This window comes from Protopterus annectens, chromosome 1.part0 (assembly GCF_019279795.1).
Source record: "Protopterus annectens isolate FY-2018-M chromosome 1.part0, PAN1.0, whole genome shotgun sequence".
In the NCBI taxonomy this organism is placed as follows: domain Eukaryota; kingdom Metazoa; phylum Chordata; order Ceratodontiformes; family Protopteridae; genus Protopterus; species Protopterus annectens.
Genome location: NC_056725.1, coordinates 48,740,387 through 48,759,522, shown reverse-complemented (window position 1 = coordinate 48,759,522; position 19,136 = coordinate 48,740,387). Strand labels below are relative to the sequence as shown.

At 37.8% G+C, this 19,136-nt stretch overlaps 1 protein-coding gene across 1 annotated transcript in view; it reads right to left on the bottom strand.

Moving 5' to 3' along the window:
- Positions 1–19,136, bottom strand: part of LOC122810865 (ras and Rab interactor 3-like) — a 1,223,645-nt gene that overhangs the window by 585,845 nt on the left and 618,664 nt on the right. The window lies entirely within an intron of this gene.

Genomic DNA, 19,136 nt, shown 5'->3' with positions numbered 1-19,136 from the left:
AGTTGTTGGACATGCCTTGTTAGGTACATACCAAAGGGGGCATTGTACTTGATGATAGGTCTGATGAATGCCGAATACAGTGGAACAATGACTTCCATGGACTTAGATGCCATACCTTTGTTTATAAGTTGTACAACATAGAATGATTTCCTCACCACTGTAGATGCATAATGGTCAAAGGCTAAATTACTATTGATGTGTGTAACTAAGTCCCTGACTACTGAGTCAACTCTAAGGGGTGTGTTGTCAATATGATAGTTACCAGGGATGGATGACTTCCCAAAGGATACTATTATGCATTTCTTGGCATTTGGTTTTAGTCCATGACTCTGACACCAGTTGTTTGTCTATGTCAGCCCCTCCTGAAGAACATTTGTGTCCATGTGAGATTCAGTGACTGCTCCTAATTTGCAATCATCTGCAAATTTAGTCAGCCAGAGACCACACTGACATTGGCCTTGACTTCTGAGAAGTAAATGCCAAAAAGGAGTGGTCCAAGGATTGATCCCTGAGGGACTTCACTTGTGACGGGCCTCTTTGTAGAGGTGGACTCCTCAATTCTAACTTCCTGGGTCATGTCTGTGAGCCAGTTGGCTATCCACCGGGTGACATATGGGTTTGTACCTAACCTCTCGAATTTGTCAACAATGCCTGAGATGGGTATTGTGTCATATGCCTTGGCCAGGTCAAGGTAGGCAGTGTGAACAATTTTGCCCTTATCCATTACTTTGGCGACCTTTTCAAAGAAGTCCACCAGGTTGAGTAGGCATGATCTGCCCTTGACGAAACCAAACTGGTTTGGGTCCAGTGTCTGAAGGTTTACTATATCTATATTGATCATCTCCATGATTCTTTCCATGGTTTTACATATAAGACTAGTGAGACTTATGGGTCTGTAGTTTCTAGGGTCTGTAGATGGCTCACCTTTGCACATAGGGTGAATGTTGCCTTCCTCCATTCATGATGCATAAAGCCTGTTTGGAGGCTGCAGTTAAATAGTAATTCCAGAGCCCCTGGGATATTGTCAGGGCCCATTGATGCAGTGTTATTGGTCTTAGAGAGAGCATTAAGGACCTGTTCCCTAGTGATAGTAAGGGGAGTTATATTTGATGATATTTCCTGAGAGAAAGTTGAGGGGAGAGAGAAGTAAAGTTGGAGCTGAAGTTATCAGCCAGGAGGTTTGATATATCTTCTGGCTTAGTATATGTGGCTTCATTTACAGTGAGCTTTGCACACAATTGTGTATTGCCTTTGAGGTTGCAGACATTGCTAAAGATTGCTTTGTGGTTGTCCTTGGCCTGGGGGCCAAAATTACCTCAAATTTGGCTTTTTGTAGACTTTATTTGTCCTCTGAGTTGTTTATTTTAGTTTTATGAGAGTGCTTTTATCCTGCTGGGTGCTGCACCTCCTAATCTTTGCCATGATTTTCTTCCTCCTGTTATACATCCGAATGATTTTGTGATTCCACCAGGGCGGCTTGTTTTTTGAGTTAGTTTTGTACTTCTTTCTGGTGGGTACAGCTGCCTCTATGCAGCTATTACCATGCTTGTACAGGGTTTCTGTGAACAGTTCTGCATAGGCAGAAGTGTTCTCAGGATTTATAGGGGCTGGAAAGTTTGCCAGGTTCTCACTTAATAGCAGGAGGTTAGCCTTAAAATAGTTCCTGAATATTCTCGGTTTAGCTGGAGGTCCAGGTTTTATTTTTCCTTCAAAGGAGACCATTTTGTGGTCTGACCTTACCAGGGAAGGCATTACAGTATGGGATGTGCAGCAGTCTCCCATATTAGTGAGGATCAGATCCAGTATGGTTGCACCCCTAGTTGGTGTATTGACTGTCTGGTTCAGGGAGTTTGTGTTTACAAACTCCAGGAATCTCTGTGCATGTATATTTGATGTTGTATAGGATTCCCAGTTAATAGTGGGGTAATTAAAGTCACCCATGAATATGGTATTGGGTTGGATGGTTAGTATTTCTAATAAGTTTAAATACATGGTATGGGTTTCCTGAAAAAAATGTTTGTTTTTCCAGCAAATGGTTGAGGATCGAAGTCACTAAATAATGACATGAACATGACTTCATGTTCTTCAGGAAAACACCTACTGATACAACTCCTATTATTCTAACAACTTTCTAGGCTTGTAAAGTAGTAGTTAAAATCTGTCCATATTTTTGGGGCTTTGCCCTCCCATTATTTTAGGCTTTGTTCAGATTTCTTGTGTGAAGAGGTTGAAAGTTATACAAACCTTCTTGATCAATAGGGTGTTAACATTCTTGAATGCAAGCAGTGGTTAACTAGATATGATGGTGTGAGAATGCAGGCAGTGGATGGCAGACTAATGGCAGCATGTGAAGACAGTCAGTGGATGACAGGCTTGGTGAAGTTTTGCTGTAGATAAGCTGTTAGTGGTATGAGGAGGTTGACAGTAGATATCAGGTTATATGAAGGTTGGCAGCAGATGTCATGCTGTTGGTGATGAGAAGATTGGCAGTTGATAATGGGCTTGGTGAAGGTTGGATATGGATAACAGGCTTGGTGATGGTTGATATTTTACTTCTTTTTGCTACATATATTTACATTTTAAAAGGGACAATGCTTTTTATATGCTGTTTTAATTTCTATATGTGGTTGTGTTATTTTTCTAATTTTGAATCATTTGATTTTGTTCCCGGATCATTTTTAGTATTGAGAATTACATGTTTGTGCTTATCCAAATGTTATTGCATGCTGTGTCACTGTTCACTGCACATCTATTTTTATACTGCCTTTCTTTTTCATTTTGAAGTGTAACTGCATGTCTACCGGAATTAAGAGTGTTTTATTTGCATATTTTAATATTGTCAGTTGACATTTCCTATAACAAAATATACTTGACTAGAAATTTTCTCTTATGACTTTTTTGTTGAAATTTCTGTCAAATATCAGAATTAAATTCTTGACTTTGAATTTGTTTTACTGCATTCTCGATGAATTTCAATAAAACTTTTGTGAAATGTCTGCACCTCTTTTAAAATGTGGTTGCTGTAAATTCTTGTTGATGTATACAGACTTGGAATTGTTAAATCTCCTTGAGTGATGATTTCAGCATCCACTGCCAGTCTGTCCTACTACTAGTAGCGTATCATAAGAGACAGTTTTCTAGTCAAGTATATTTGTTATAGGGAATGTCAGCTGACAATTTTAAAATACATTCACTGGGGATTCACACACACACACCTCTTGGAAAATATTTATGTCGCAAAAATAAGTTCTTAAATCAAGGTATACAGCTTACACATTCAAAATTTTTGACAGTGCACTGTCCATAATTATTCTGTTTTGATGGGGAGGGGTTGTAGACCAAAGCTCACACTGGTATTTTGATATTTTCATTCGTTTTGCTGCATGTATTTACTGTCATTATGTTACCATTTTAAAAGGGACAATGCTTTTTATATGTCGTTTTGTTAGTTTCTATATGTGGTTGTGTTATTTTTCTAATTTTGAATAATTTGATTTTGTTCCCGGATAATTTTTAGTATTGAGAATTACATGTTTCTGCTTATCCAAATGTTATCGCATGCTGTGTCACTGTTCACTGCACATCTATTTTTATACTGCCTTTCTTTTTAATTTTCTAGTGTAACTGCATGTCTACAGGAATTCAGAGTGTTTTCTTTGCATGTGAGATTAGTTGTTTTCTATTGCACTAACTAAATTTTCCAAATCAGTATTTTGAAATGAGTCATGTTTATTTTCAGTATAACTCTTAGAAATTCAGTGTTTCTACATTGTTTCCTGTTAACACAGACTACAGCATAATGTATAGTACTCCCTACTTGGAACCTCATGTTATTGTATTCCCAGTGTACTGGAACCTTGCTCAGACACTTTTTATTTCTACTGCATTGCTTTTGTGTAGGTAAATTTACTTGTGGATTGCTGTAAATTGTGTTGTACTGTTTTTATGGAATGCGGACAGGTCTAAATTTTCCTCCAGGAAATCCCAAGCAGAACAATGTTTATACATCCTGTAAGTTGCAAATAACATTTTAGTGCATATGCATTAAAATGTTCATTTCTCTCTCATGGTATTTTACAATCCTTATGTGAAGTGCCCTCTAGTGGACACACACTACTTTGGGTTTAATCCTTATTTCTCAAGTACTCGCTTTCATCAGGTCATTACAGATATATATTTCATGGTATCTTTTACAGTGTGCTGCACTGATCAATAGCCAGCACATGCCAGAGTAACACTCAGATGCATTCTTGTGTAAGCACAAGAAAAACAAAGGCCATTGCACTTGATTTGTACCTTCTTTCCTCCACACTGCCGTCTGTGCATCGTTCCTTTATAGAATTGCATTCTGTCGCATTGCACAGCATCTTCACTAATCAGTTGACTGTATTTAACCATTCCCATACCAAGTCTGCTTCCATTTTTACTTTGAAGAACTACACGTAGCTAAGAGTAGTATCACTTTACTCTTCCCAGCAGGGCAAACCTTAAGGACAGACAACTACACAGCTGTCTAGAGTCCCACATGTCGTTTTTTTCAGGGTCACTTTTAAGCTTTACATTTTTAGGAGGTGAAATTAGTCCTTGTACTACAAAGCCATCACTGTAAAACTACAGTCCGTCAGAGAAGAAGCTTCCCTTTCCTGCTCCTCGCCATTTTCTTTTAAATTATTTTAGCGAAGATGTACCCTTTCCATCCAGTCTATAATCATCAGATTGGATTATTCTCTCTCATTGGTTAGGAAAAGGATTTACTGTTAAATCAGCCAATCAGTTATTTTTAACTTTCCTTGTGCCACCTTGATTTTAAAGCAAAAACTGTGTTTAATAGCCAGTCTCATTTGGTTTAACATTTGTTTTTATTTTGAATTTAATTGGGGTACAGTACTGATTCTATTTATTCTCAGTCTGTGTCATTGTCGATTACCTTTGGTTGAGTGGTGTGACTCTACGTCTTTTTCTCTTGTATGTTCCTGTGTGCAGCAGCCAAGATTACCTGTGTGGGGCATGGGTGTCATAGCAATCATTTCTTGCTTCTTGGATAAAGGCTTCTTAAAGGGGATTCACTAAACCCTTTGTAATAAGGGGATTTGATGAGTGCTGATCTCAGAGCTCTCCAGTGTAATTTGACTCTAAAAGACTTAGATACTCTCTGGGGACCAGAACATCACATCATATATCTTTATTGTTCTGATGTCACTGTGTGCTTTAAGTCAGTGTCCTTTGTGCCATATGAAGTGCTGGCAATGTTTTTGTTGGTGTGCTTTTCTCCTTGTGTTATATATAGTGCTGGCATTGTGGCTTTTTATTAAAACAATTTTCAGCTGCCATTTACTAAAGCTTTATATTTTAGTAGAAAAAGGTGACAATGACCTCCCTGTCCCACTGTAAACTGAAAGTATAAGTACTGTAATGTAGAAAAGGCAGTTGCATACCTCCCAACTGTTCCTGATTTTCATGGATGTCCCTGACTTTGACTCAAATTTTAGCTCTATCACTCTTAATCCTTCCTAAAATGTATTACTTTTAGAGAAAAGGAGGTGAATTACACTTAAATAATGGCAATGATTAGAGTTAAAGACTTTTTACTTCACAAAATGGATATCAATTCACATTCTCATATTCTGTCAGTGTCCCAAGTTAAGTGGTGATATTTTAGAAGTATCCCTGCTTTTGTCTAGATTTCTGCCTGACTCATTGAGAGTTATGGACAGCTGTTGGATCCCATATGCCTGCCAAGCTAGGCATTGCTGCAATGTTCCTGACATAATGGAAGCCACAGTAGGACTGCTTTAAGTTAATCTGGAACAGGCTGCAACAAGCCTAAGCACGACTCAGTTCATCATATTTATTCTTATTTTTAAACACCTTTATTAAGCATGACAAGAAAACAAACCATACTATTTATTTTCATGCAGAATACATTTTAACAATTTTAATTCATCCCAATATTACATACATTGTTCAATGCCTGCCTTTCCTTAAATTTTACTCATCCTTCTGAAAACTAGTCTAAACGTATCCTCCTGTGCTTGCCTGTATCTCTGAGAAGTATATGCCGAACAGGAGGTGGTCCTAGGACTGAGCCCTGGGGAATGCCACTTGTAACCGGTTTAGAGTCGGACCTAGCTCCCACAACTCTCACCATGTGGGTTCTATCCGTGAGCCAGTTGGCAACCCATCTTGTGGCATAGGGGTTTATGTTCAGGCTGGTGAGCTTGTCTATAATACCAGAATGGGGAATGGTGTTGAAGGCCTTTACGAGGTCTAGGTAGGCTCTGTGTATCACCTTTCCCTCATCTATAGCCTTGGTAACTGTCTCAAAGAAGTCCACTAGATTTAGGAGGCATGCTCTGCCCTTAACAAAGCCAAACTGGGTAGGGTTCAGTATTTGGAGGTTCCCAATGTCTCTGTTAATGAGTTCCATGATGATGCGCTCCACAGCCTTGCAGACCAAGCTAGGCTTACAGGGCAATAGTTCCTGGGGTCTGTTGTGGCTCCACCTTTGTAGAGCGGAATAACCATTGCTGTGTGCCACTCTATGAGTACATAGCCTGTGGAGAAGCTGAGTTTGAACAGTGTGTTTAGGTGAGGGGTTAGTTCTTCTTTGAGCTCATGTAGGACGCAGCTTGAGACACTGTCTGGTCCCATCGATGCTGTGTTTTTGGCTTTGGAGAAGGCTGTTTTAACCTGAGTGTCTGTGATTTCAGGGACTGTACATTCTTCAAGTATGGTTATGGGCCCTTTTGGGGGTGAAGTTTGCGCTGAACCTGTCTGCCAGGATGTTGGCGATATTGGTCAGTTCAGTGTATTTTGTGCCATTTTGCACTAACTCCAAGCAGATCTGAGCATTGCCACTTAGATTCTTGACATAGCTAAAGAATGCCTTGTGGTTATCTTTGGAGTCCTTGGCAATTTTTCTTTCAAAGCTTGCCTTGGATGATTTTATGAGGGATCATAGTTTCTTGCTGATACTAATCAGGGATGTCTTGCCTTGTTGGGATTTTTCTCTTTTCTGTACTAGTTTCCTCCTTCTATTGTATAGCTTTTCTTGGAGGAGTGAGTCTTGGTTTTGCTTGGGATAGCATGATCCATGCATTCTTGTAGGTGCCCGTAGAATGCATTAGTAAAGGATTTTGCAGCTTGGACAGTGTTATTCTTTAGCATGGGGGCTTTGAAACTTTCCACCTCAGTCTTAAGTAATGTGAAGTTTGCTTTTGAAAAGTTTGTCACAGTGGTTTCCTTGTCCACGGGTGGGGGTGGAATGTGAATATCCAAAGTGATTTGTTTATGGTCAGATCTAACCAGCGAGGGATTGACCTCTGGTGTGGAACACCGGTCACCCATGTTGGTGATGACCAGGTCCAATATGTTGCCACCTCTGGTGGGAGTGTTGACCAGTTGAACCAGGGCGTTTGAGTTTATAAATTCTAGGAAATGTCACATTCATTGAAACAGAATTGAAACCCAGATTCAAAGAAAATGCATCTGGCCAGTGGCAGATAAAGTTTACCTTTGGGCTATTTTCAAATCATAGGCCTGTTGCACACATATTTAGGAACATGCAAATATATATGTGTTGTTTGATTCACTTTCCTGATTGTATTAAATTATACTCCTTGTATGATACAGTACACTTGTTAGAGCATGATTTAAACTTATTGTTTTGAACATTTTTCCAATAAGCAATGATACAAAATGTATGAACTGATAATGACAAAACTGCCCAATTCAGAACGTTTCCATCATAAGTCTACTCAAATGTCTATCATTACAGTCCACCAATATCAGTAAATATGCACAATCTCTGCAGAAGTAAAAGTCATCTAAGTAATTCTGCATTAAAGAGATCTGTAGCTAGTAAACAGCTTTATATTCCATTGTTTCATCTACAAATAGTGTCTTGTTTCATATACAAATAGTGTCTGTTGCCCTTGAAGAATAAATTGTCCATGTTATATTAAAAAAATAATAAGCTGGAAATATTGCAATAGGGAATGCATGACAAACTGACAACAGGTTCATAGTTTCTAGGCATCTCATCCAAAGGAGAACATACTCAGGACTGCAGCACTCCCCCCCCCCTTAAATTACAACACAGTATTGTCTTTCACTATGTATGAGACCATAATCATTAGATGCAGACCATTTCAATAAATAATGTTACTTTTGAATCCCTTTTATCTTTGACTACAATACATGTTTTTTCTTCTACTTTTTGACTATTGGTACTGGACAATTTCACGCTATTAAATCATCTTCATTTTCAGTAATTCTTTGTAGTTCATATTTCTAGTGCTTGTAAACTTACCTGTATATTGTATTGATAAAAGAAGAGGTGGACAGACAGGAAATTCAGAGATGTAGACAGCAAAACAAGGAAGGAACGTAGTCTTGTACTTAAAATTGCGAGCAGATGGAAAGGAAGAACAGGAAGTCTGTGCAACAATGCATGCACAGACGTTACTCGACAGGTGTGTGCAACCGGACCATTCTTGGAGAAAACAGCCCTTAAAAACAAAAATTCCCCTGTTCCTTTCTCTTTGCCTATACTCTCTTACATGGTAGGGAAGGCACTCTTTAACCTGCAGTCCAAACTTCTGCTTAACTTCATCGCTCTCTATTACCTTTCGCTCTCTCTAGTTATTTGCTCCTGATATCTTGCTTCCTTTGCTAATTTTATATAATAAATTCCAACCCTGTCTTGCCAGTTTTCTGTACTGCTACTTTCAGTTAATTCCTATTGGTAAAATCTCCTTTCTCCATTCCAACATTGGCTTAGTTCTTAGAATACATACATCTACTTTATGAATATAATATTCTGTATGGCTGTTGCTATCCTGCTTAAGGACTTGTATCCAAAAATCTTACTCTCTCTTCAGTTCTCAAACTCCCCTGGTTTCACCATCATCATCCCTTTCCAGTTTGAATTATAACCTGCTTGGTTTACGTACATGAGCCTTGATTAGGTAGCTGTAAAAGATCCCTTCCTATCAGGTAACCCTAAACCACCTTGTCCTTTTGGGAGGATCAACTTATCCATCTTAACTCTTACTTTCATCCCCTCTCAAATAAATTCCCTCAACTATTCATTAATTATGGTCCACAACTTCTCCTCTGGTTGATAAAAATACAACTGATCTGCCATGAACAACCAGCAAGTTATCAGTTTTCAAGTCTCCCAGGCTGTGTGAATGCTGCTATTTTTTGTCATGTTTTCTTCTAAAGGACAGTGGTTTATTTTCCATTTTTTTTTATATTTGAAAAAAAAAACAGTTTTCAAACGTTTTCCTTACTGTGACTGACTGAGAGCAGAGTGACAGTTTAATTGTGCTTGCTATGTGAGATGTTGTTTCCAGCAATTTCAAACCATGTGTGAGTTGTGTACATGGGTGCCTGCAGGCAGGTGCAAGGGGGTGCACTTGCACCATCCTGGAATTTGACTTAAATAATTTTTGCTACATAATACCGTTGCATCCCTGGCAGAGCTGGATCCAGCACTAGGCGACTGGCTGAGAGAGGGCTGCCACTGGATAAGAGATTTATTTATTTATTTATTTTGTAAGGGCATTCTTCTTTAAGAAGAATGCTGAATGCCAAATATTTGCCTTCTGTGTGTTCGGAATTTGAATGCCGGAAGACATTTCAAATATGGACCACAAACTGACAAGTGAGAGGTAAGTGTATGTGTGTTTAAGTGGTAGATAGGTAGGTGTTTGTGTAAGTAAGAAGTGGGTAAGTAGGTAGGTGTAGTTGCGTGTGTAAAAGAGGGAGGGCAGTGTCTCTCAACTGTCTGGATTTTTGCCTCATATTTTTAGTCTGTCCCTCATAAAATTTTTGGTTTTCAGGGTTTAAAATCATAACTCCATGACAATTCCGTGTGAGTGTGTGATTTGAGGCAGTACAGGTGGTCATCTGCTTCCACTGAAGAACTTGTGCATTTCACCATCTTTTCAAAATATTTGATAACTTTAGTTTTAAAAAAGAACTGGGGGGGTACTGTGTATGTACAGTTCTTTTGTTTTATGAATATTTTTGTTTCCATTCCTTACAGATACTCTTAACTCCATGTTTAGAATGTGAACAAAAAATTGTAAATGTATTTAAAAACAAACTCCATAGAGATGAAAGGAAGCATGTTCAGATTCCTTTTGTGTCATGGTCACTGTATTGTCTGACAGCTAGAGAAAGGATTGAATAAATGAATGGAAGGTCAACCAGCCAGATTCACAGGTTTACAGATTTTCCTTTTGTTACTGTGGTATTTTTCCTGAACATTTTTAATTGACAGCTGCATATCTTCCCCATATTTAAATGATAATTTGAAACTTCACTTTAAAAAACTAGCATACAAAATCCATGACGCATGAGATAACCATCAGCATAAAAACAAATCTAAAACCAGTTAAGTGCTTTCATCTCCTATCTGGGGACTTCTTCAGAACAATTCCCAATACCATTCCCAGCATTCTTATAGCATCCAATTAAAGGGAAACTACTATAAATAACCAACATGTAATGTTTCTACTAATACAAATGCATATAACACCAATGTGTACAAGGAATAAATATCAAATGTTTTTAAAAAGTTTTTTTTTTTTTAAGTTTTTTAAAAAATATATATTAAATGATTTATGTATTAATAAATATTAAAAACTGACCATAAACATTCAAATACTGACTTGTTATATTTGCATGTTAACCCAATATATTTTTTATTCTTAAATAGCAGCTGACGTTGACTGTTTCATTGATACCAGGATACCTGGGAGCATCCAACATCAGCTGCCACCTCAATTCACATACATCAAGGGCCTCCCTAGGTGTACTCCGCTGTTCACCTGATTGTAACTGCTGTAACACCAAAAATCTAAAAGAATGACCCGGGTGCTCCATTAAATGTCTACCAAGGGCATTAGAATCCTTTCCATGCTTGATATCCAAAGTATGTTCATAAATCCTTAATCTAAACTTCCTACAGGTTTTTCCTACATAAACTGGACATATACAACATTTCGCTAAATAAACAACATTTTCACTTTGACAATTAAAATTACCCCTAATATGTAGTGCCTTACCATTTGAAATAAAGGTATCTCCAGTAATTAAAATCAAGGAACTTTGGGGGCACATACCACATTTGGTATTGCCCACTTTTTTTAAAGAACAAATATTTTTATTACCTTTACTCCCCCCTGTTCCATGATATCTTTGAAACACCTATCTCTTCTGTATGTATCCTTTAGTTTTTTTATTAAACATCTTGGCCAAATTCTTATCAACAGATAATTTCCAATAGTTTTCAATAATTTTGCAAATCATGTGTGCATCCTTATTATAAGTCATAATAAAAATGGGAGCGGTAGAAAAGTTATTGTCCTTATCCCTCAAATAGCCAATGGCATGATTACCCTCCACATTATGACCTAAAATAGGGACAAACCAACCATTCTGCTGCTTAATGACAACCTCCCGTTTTACATTTTCCAATAAGTCTTGGGGGTACCCCCTGTGCTCAAACATTTTCAAAATAAATTCTACTTCCAGAATAAAATCACACTCCAGGGATGTCATTCTGGCAGTGCGTACCAGTTGTCCTTTTATAATAGATCTTTTCTGAAAAATCGGGTGCCAACTATTAAATTCCAAATATGAGTTTGAAAACGTAGGCTTTCTAAATATCTTTGAGATCAATTTTTTTATCAATCCTATCAATTTTTATCTCCATGTCCAAATACGTATAATATCATTAAAAACATGGGTAAACTTAAAACACTCTAAAGTGTTGTTAATGTACACAAAAAATTAATTTAACATATCAACAGAACCAATCCATATCATAAAAATATCATCCAAAAATCTTGTAAAATACTTTATATATTGCATATATTTAGATTTGAATATGAATTGATCTTCCCAGAATGTCATTACGTAGTTGGCAAAAAGGGGAGCGCAAGCCACCCCCATTGCTACTTCAGTGACCTGACAAAAGTATTGACCCTCAAATTTAATAAAATTGTGTTTTAAAACCATTTCCATTAAAATCATAAAGGCATTAATATCATCTTGTTCTAACATACCCGTTGCCTGTAACTGAGATTCAAGCCAAATAAGTCCATCATCCTGGGGTATAACTGAAAAAAGGTTACATACATCTATGTTAACCAATAACATATCATCTTCATAAGTGTTAAATTATTTAAATTAGCTAAAAATTCCCATGAATCTTTGCAAATATATTTAAAATGTTGTAACCCTCTTTTTAAATGGAAGTCTAAACATTTCCCAATAAAACATGTTTTCCTCTTTTTGCATCCACTATGGGCCTAAATTCCAAATTACTAAGCCCTTTGTGAATTTTGGGTAAACCAAAAATAGTGGCGATCACCGGGTATTCATTTTTCATATAATTAAATTAATCTAAATTAATTTGTCCTTGCAGTAGCATATCCTCCAAAACTAGATCTAATTTACGATATGAAATATTAATTTAATTCATAGATACTTCTTTGTAAGTATCACGCATTAATAGACCCGACATGTAATTGAAATAATCTACATAATCCATAACCACCACTCCATTACCTTTATTCGGTTTCATGTAACGTACATTGCCATCTTCAGAAATGTCATGCAACAACTTTTTTCCATTTCGGCTAGATTGTCACCCATAATGTTACAATTGCCCGTAAAAACTTCCCTAAAATCCAATTTGCACATTTTTTTCAAATGTGCTAATAGTATTACACATTGGGGGATTAAAAATACTAGGTCTCGTTAACCTCGAAACATTGACATTACCATGATTGTTAATATTATTGCAAGCATTATTATCAAATCATACATGAAGATTTAATTCCCTCATGAACATTTTTAAATCTAATAAAGTATCTACCCCTTCTACTAGGTACATATGGGTACCCTTTCGCTAATAAATTAGCAACAGGGGTAGTAATGTTTTTACAGGAATAATTGTATGCTTTAAAGTCACCCCTAGTGTTGAAAATAATGCTCAGTAAAACATTACTAGATGCATTGCTATCGTCCTGAGAATCACTATCTAAAACACCTAAAGTACACATGCTGTATGACATTTCCATTACACCATTATTAATACAAACATTTGTTGAAAAATCATCATTGGGGGAAACAAGAACTATATCCCCACCAGTAGCATTAGTTTCACCACAAATAGGTGTAACAAACGTGGAACAATGATCCGAATCTAAACAGTCTGTAATGTCTTCCAAACTATGCATACCTTCTGAAATATATGAGTTACCTTTCATAAACTTAATGACCAAATCTATCATCTCATCTACTGGTAACCTCCAGTGTTCGGCTGTTTTGGTCTTGCCCCCTGATATACATACTCCATAGGTTTCTTGTTTGCACCATAACTCTGATAAGTGAAACTCGGTCCCCGATTCTTCAACCTCTCTGACTGCCTTATTTCCAGCTCTAAAGGGATAACTTCCTCCTCGTCATCTCCTGACGTAGGTGCTGATCTCACCCCATTGCTCCCGGGCTCACTTTATTTGGTTGTGGCCTTCTTGTTACCTTGATGACCCATCAACACAGGATAAACCTTACCATTAGTGTATTCAGCTAAATCGCTTTTAATTTTAGACATTTTACATGGAAAAAATATTGGCACACACATTGTCAATGTGTTCAAACAAATTGTCATAGTTAGTTTTATATTGATCAAAAATCAGATCCAATTGTATTAACACATTTTGTAAATCCAATTCGGCTGATATACTCTCAATTTTAATATTATTGTATTTAATAATGAATCTTAATATTTCCAGACCAGCATGGTCAAAAACCTAGGGAGGCCCTTGATGTATGTGAATTGAGGTGGCAGCTGGTGTTGGATGCTACCAGGTATCCTGGTATAAATAAGGCAGTCAACATCAGCTGCTATTTAAAAATAAAAAAATATATTGGGTTAACATGCAAATATAACAATTCAGTATTTCAATGTTTATGGTCAGTTTTTAATATTTATTAATACATGAATCATTTAATATATTTTTTAAAAAAAAACTATTTAAAAACATTTGATATTTATTCCTTGTACCCATTGGTGTTATATGCATTTGTATTAGTTAAGCATCACATGTTGGTTATTTATAGTAGTTTCCCTTTAATTGGAATGCTATAAGAATGCTGGGAATTGTTCTGAAGAAGTCCCCAGATAGGGGATGAAAGCGCTTAACTGGTTTTAGATCTGCTTTTAGGCTGATGGTTATCTCATGCTTTGGATTCTGTATGCTAGTTTTGTAAAGTGAAGTTTCATTGTATATTTCTTCTGCACAATAAAGCCATGTTCTTCATCAACAGCTGGTGTTTTCCTTGTGGATTATCGAGCTTATGGCTTTTGATTCCTATTAAATGATAATTTCCTGTAAAGGTTTTGTAAACCCAAAATATTTTTCCTCGTACACGATAACATTGTACATGGACATATACAGTAATTAAAGCTATAGATGCTCTTCATTTCCTTTTAATTTCAGTTCAGCATGCCTTTTTCTGGTTTTGTAATTTTGGGGAAGGCTGTATAATGTCTGTGTAATGTTTGTGATAGCGTGTTACTTATTTTCACTTCTCTCCCATGTATTATATCGTATTTTTTTTTTATTACATGGTCTATTATTGTGTTTCACTGCATAACATTTTGGAGCTTTTCTCCCCGGGCCTCCTCTGAAAATGGACCTGTGTCCAGTCGGACCTTCCTGGTAAACAGATGTAAAATAAATAAATAAATACTATGTAAGCAGACTTTTACACTACTCATGTTAGTCTTAGTTGTAGAGTGAAATTTCCTACATGATAAAAATATTTTTGTAGCAAACTAGAAGATAAAAATGCCTTTTTACATTCGAGTGGTAGATATCTTTTTTTTTTTCCCTCTGCTGGTTTTAGAGAAGACATGATGCAGTCTTATTTGCAGTCTTGTTCAAAAGTTGTTAGAAATGATGGTAAGAGTGTTCACATCTTTTATGAACAATGTTGTTTGCCATGCAGATGCACTACACTGGTCATTCAGACCTGTCATTGTTAATTTGATGACAGCTGTCTGTATGGCTGCAAACTAGCTGGTTTGCTTTGCAGATAGACTGTACTTTTTAAGCACATGACTTGTTAGTTGTGTGTATATATATCTAAATTTCACTTGATAACTAAAGGTGGAGTGGAAATTAATGGTCTTTTTTCCACCACCAGCAGTGTGTGGGTGCATGCGTGCCTACCTGCCTGTATGAGAATGCATTCGCAGGTATGCACGTACAAACATTCTGTTTGAGTGCATATTCAGGAAGTCTGTTCAGGGTTAAAGTCAGTGAAGTAAGTTGCAGTGGTGGTCTTGTCCTGACCTCATGCGATGTGCTTTTATTTATTTAAGCAAGTTGGCAGGACATTGGCAGCATTTTGTGTCTGTATCAGATTGTGGGCAAGTGTGCAAATGACCTGGTTTTCCCTTACACCACACACAAAATATAACAGAAACTAGCATGACTAGAGGAGGATCTGATGCTCTAGCAATGTTATACATACAGTACGTTATGATCTATAGTTGAAAATTATCATATATGTAAATGCATGTGGTAATTTAAAGTATTTCATCTCTTGCTAAAGATATTAACATTGCATGTTTTCCTTCCACATGAAGTGCACTATGGTTGTAATCTGTTAGCTATCACATTTTAATGGCTCTGTCTTGGAGTATCATAGATAACTCGTTCTGTATTTGCACCAGCTTGGCATTACAGTAACTATTTTTATCTTAGATTCTCTAATTGAGAAGATCCTTTACCATAGACTAGAAAAGAAGTTGCTGTCTACCCTTTCGTTACCACTGTTTAGACTTTCAGTATATTTGGACTGCCAAAATGTCAGGCTATTTTTATTGCTGCAAAAATAATAGAAAGCATGCTTCACAGTCTGCATACATCATCTTCTTTTGGCTGTTCCCGTTAGGGGTCGCCACAGCAGATCACCTGTTTCCATTTCTTCCTGCCCTCTGCATCTTGCTCTGTCACACCAACCACCTGCATGTCCTCTCTCACCACATCCATAAACCTTATCTTAGGCCTTCCTCTTTTCCTGTTACCTGGTAGCTTCATCCTTAGCATCTTTTTCCTAATATACTCAGCATCCCTCCTCTGCACATGTCCAAACCAACGTAAATCGTGCCTCTCTGGCTTTGTCTCCAAACCTTCCAACCTGGGCTGACCCTCTAATATACTTATTCCTAATCCTATCCACCCTCGTCACACCCAGTGCAAATCTTAACATCTTTAACTCTGCCACATCCTTCTCTGACTCCTGCCTTTTTGTCAATGCCACTGTCTCCAACCCATAACATAGCTGGTCTCACTACCCTCTTGTAGACCTTCCCTTTCACTCTTACTGGTACTAGTCTGTCACAAATCACTCCTGACACTCTTCTCCACCCACTCCATCCTGCCTGTACTCTCTTCTTCGCCTCTCTTCCACACTCACCATTATTCTGAACTATTCATCCCAAGTATTTAAATTCATCCACCTTTGCCACCTATACTCCCTGCATCCTCACCATTCCTCTATTCTCCCTCTCATTCACACACATATATTCTTAGTCCTGCTGACTTTCATTCGTCTTCTCTCTAGAGCATATCTCCATCTCTCCAGGGTCTCCTCCACCTCTTCACATTCTGCATACACCATCTGGAAAATGAGATTGTTAATAAGTTTGTACAATTTCATCTAACTGTTGATAATTTATTGTGTAATACATTTTGGATAGTGAATTGTCTACAGTTGTCTATTGTGAACTACTAAAGAATTAGCATATATGCAAGCATTAACAAGTCTCTCAGATACTAATACAAGCACCAACAGCAAAGTCCACAGCAGAGAACCTCAAAATACTATGTGACACTCTTTAACAGTTGTTTTTTGGGTGGGGGGATTCCCAAACCCAGATCATTATCTGTGCTGTTTTAAAAGTAACATAAGCTTGGTGATGTAGGAATGCACTTTTCTAATTGTTAAGTACGTTATGTTGCTTTAGTGAGTACATGTGGATGACTTTTAGTGTTCTTATTTTTAGGAAATATCTTTTTAGTAACATGGGACCTTTTGTATGTATTTTATAGTTTTTGAAGCTATATTAATTGAATATTTGCTTCTACGAATGCACTTTTTTTGTCATTAATAAGATGTCATATAGAGTTCAGTGGAAGGTCCATTTGTTACCAGTTTTAGGGCACTGGTAAAAAATGAAATACAATAGCTCTCAATACCCCACTTTATTCATTTACCAAAAATGTGGTGCCTGTGGCACTGTATAATTGGTTATTATCCACAGTGATGTAACATGTCAAACTGCAGAATCGCTCTAGATGGAATTTAAAAATCACTGACATGATCAGATCTTTTGCATACATTCTTCAACCACGTCATGAACTGAATGAGAATAAAAGTTTGTTTACTTGCAATATGAATCTGTTGTTTGACCCCAGAACTTTGTTTTATCTGAAATGTTACAGAGATGTAGTTCACATGATGGTGGTCTAAAATGACTCCATCAAATTCTGGCAGTTTATAGCTGTGAACTTGGAAGAGTATTAGCTGCTAATTTTTTATTGTGAAAGTTTGTTAAACAAAAAAAGAATGCTGCCCTGTTACTTAAGAGTATAATATCTAGAAACCTGCAGGCCAATTTTTTTTATTGGAATCTGTATGTCAGAGACCTTTCACACTTTTTGTCTGTTGTCACCGAATAGCGTTGTTGCCTCTTAACAAAAGGTTCCCCAGTTCGATTTTCAACTAGGTTGCCTTCTGTGTGGAATCTGCATGTCCCCCCAGGTTTGCGTGGGTTTCCTTTGAGTGTTCCACTTTCCTCCCACATTCCATTCCAAAAATATATAGTAGGTGAATTGGATACACTAAACTGACTATATGTGTGTGTGTGCGCAGAAATGTATGATGTAGACAAATAACTGTGGCAGGGCTAGCCACCCAGTGGTGTGAACTTTGGCTCTAGATGATTATCACTGTTGAAGTGACACTCCGACCCCATGTGCAAAAATGGGAAAAAAGGGGTTATGGATGGATGGCTGGACTGGGTTTATTGTGGCCAATCAGTGAGGACAGAATTCACTAAATAGGCATTTGAGTTTCAGACTTCATATCCTTCAGAGAATTCACATTAACACAATACCTTTTTTCTAGCAACTTTATAAGTTTGTTAGAGCAACATTTAAAGTCTGTCCCTATTTTTGGGTCTTTGTCCAGATTTTTTGTGCTAAAATGTTGAGAGGTGTGTGTGTGTGTGTGTGTGTGTGTGTGTGTGTGTGTGTGTGTGTGTGTGTGTGTAAGAGGGAAGTAGGTAGGTCTCTGTGGGTGTGTGGGTGTGCGTGTGTGTGTAAGAGGGTGGGAGGTAGGTGTGTGTGTTTCTGTGTGTAAGAGGGAGGTAGGCAGGTCTCTGTGGGTGTGTGTGTGTGCGTGTGTGTGTGTGTCTGTGTGTGTGTAAGAGGGAGGCAAGTAGGTGTGTATGTGTGTGTAAGAGGGAGGCAGATGTGTGTGTGTAAGAGGGAGGGAGGTGTGTGTGTGTGTGTGTGTAAGAGGGAGGGAGGTAGGTGCAGGTGGGTGTGTAAGAGGGAGGGAGGTGTGTGTGTGCAAGAAGAAGGCAAGTGTGTGTGTGTGTGTGTGTGTGTGTGTGTGTGTGTGTGTGTGTGTGTGTGTGTGTGTGTAAGAGGGAGGCAAGTAGGTGTGTATGTGTGTGTAAGAGGGAGGCAAGTAGGTGTGTATGTGTGTGTGTAAGAGGGAGGCAAGTAGGTGTGTGTGTAAGAGGGAGGGAGGTGTGTGTGTGTGTCTGTAAGAGGGAGGGAGGTAGGTGCAGGTGGGTGTGTAAGAGGGAGGGAGGTAGGTGTGTGTGTGTAAGAAGAAGGCAAGTGTGTGTGTGTGTGTGTGTGTGTGTGTAAGAGGGAGGCAGGTGTGTGTGTGTGTGTAAGAGGGAGGCAGGTGTGTGTGTGTGTGTGTGTGTGTGTGTGTGTGTGTGTGTGTGTGTGTGTGTGTGTGTGTGTGTGTGTGTGTGTGTGTGTGTGTGTGTAAGAGTGAGGCAGGTTTGTGTGTGTGTGTCTGTA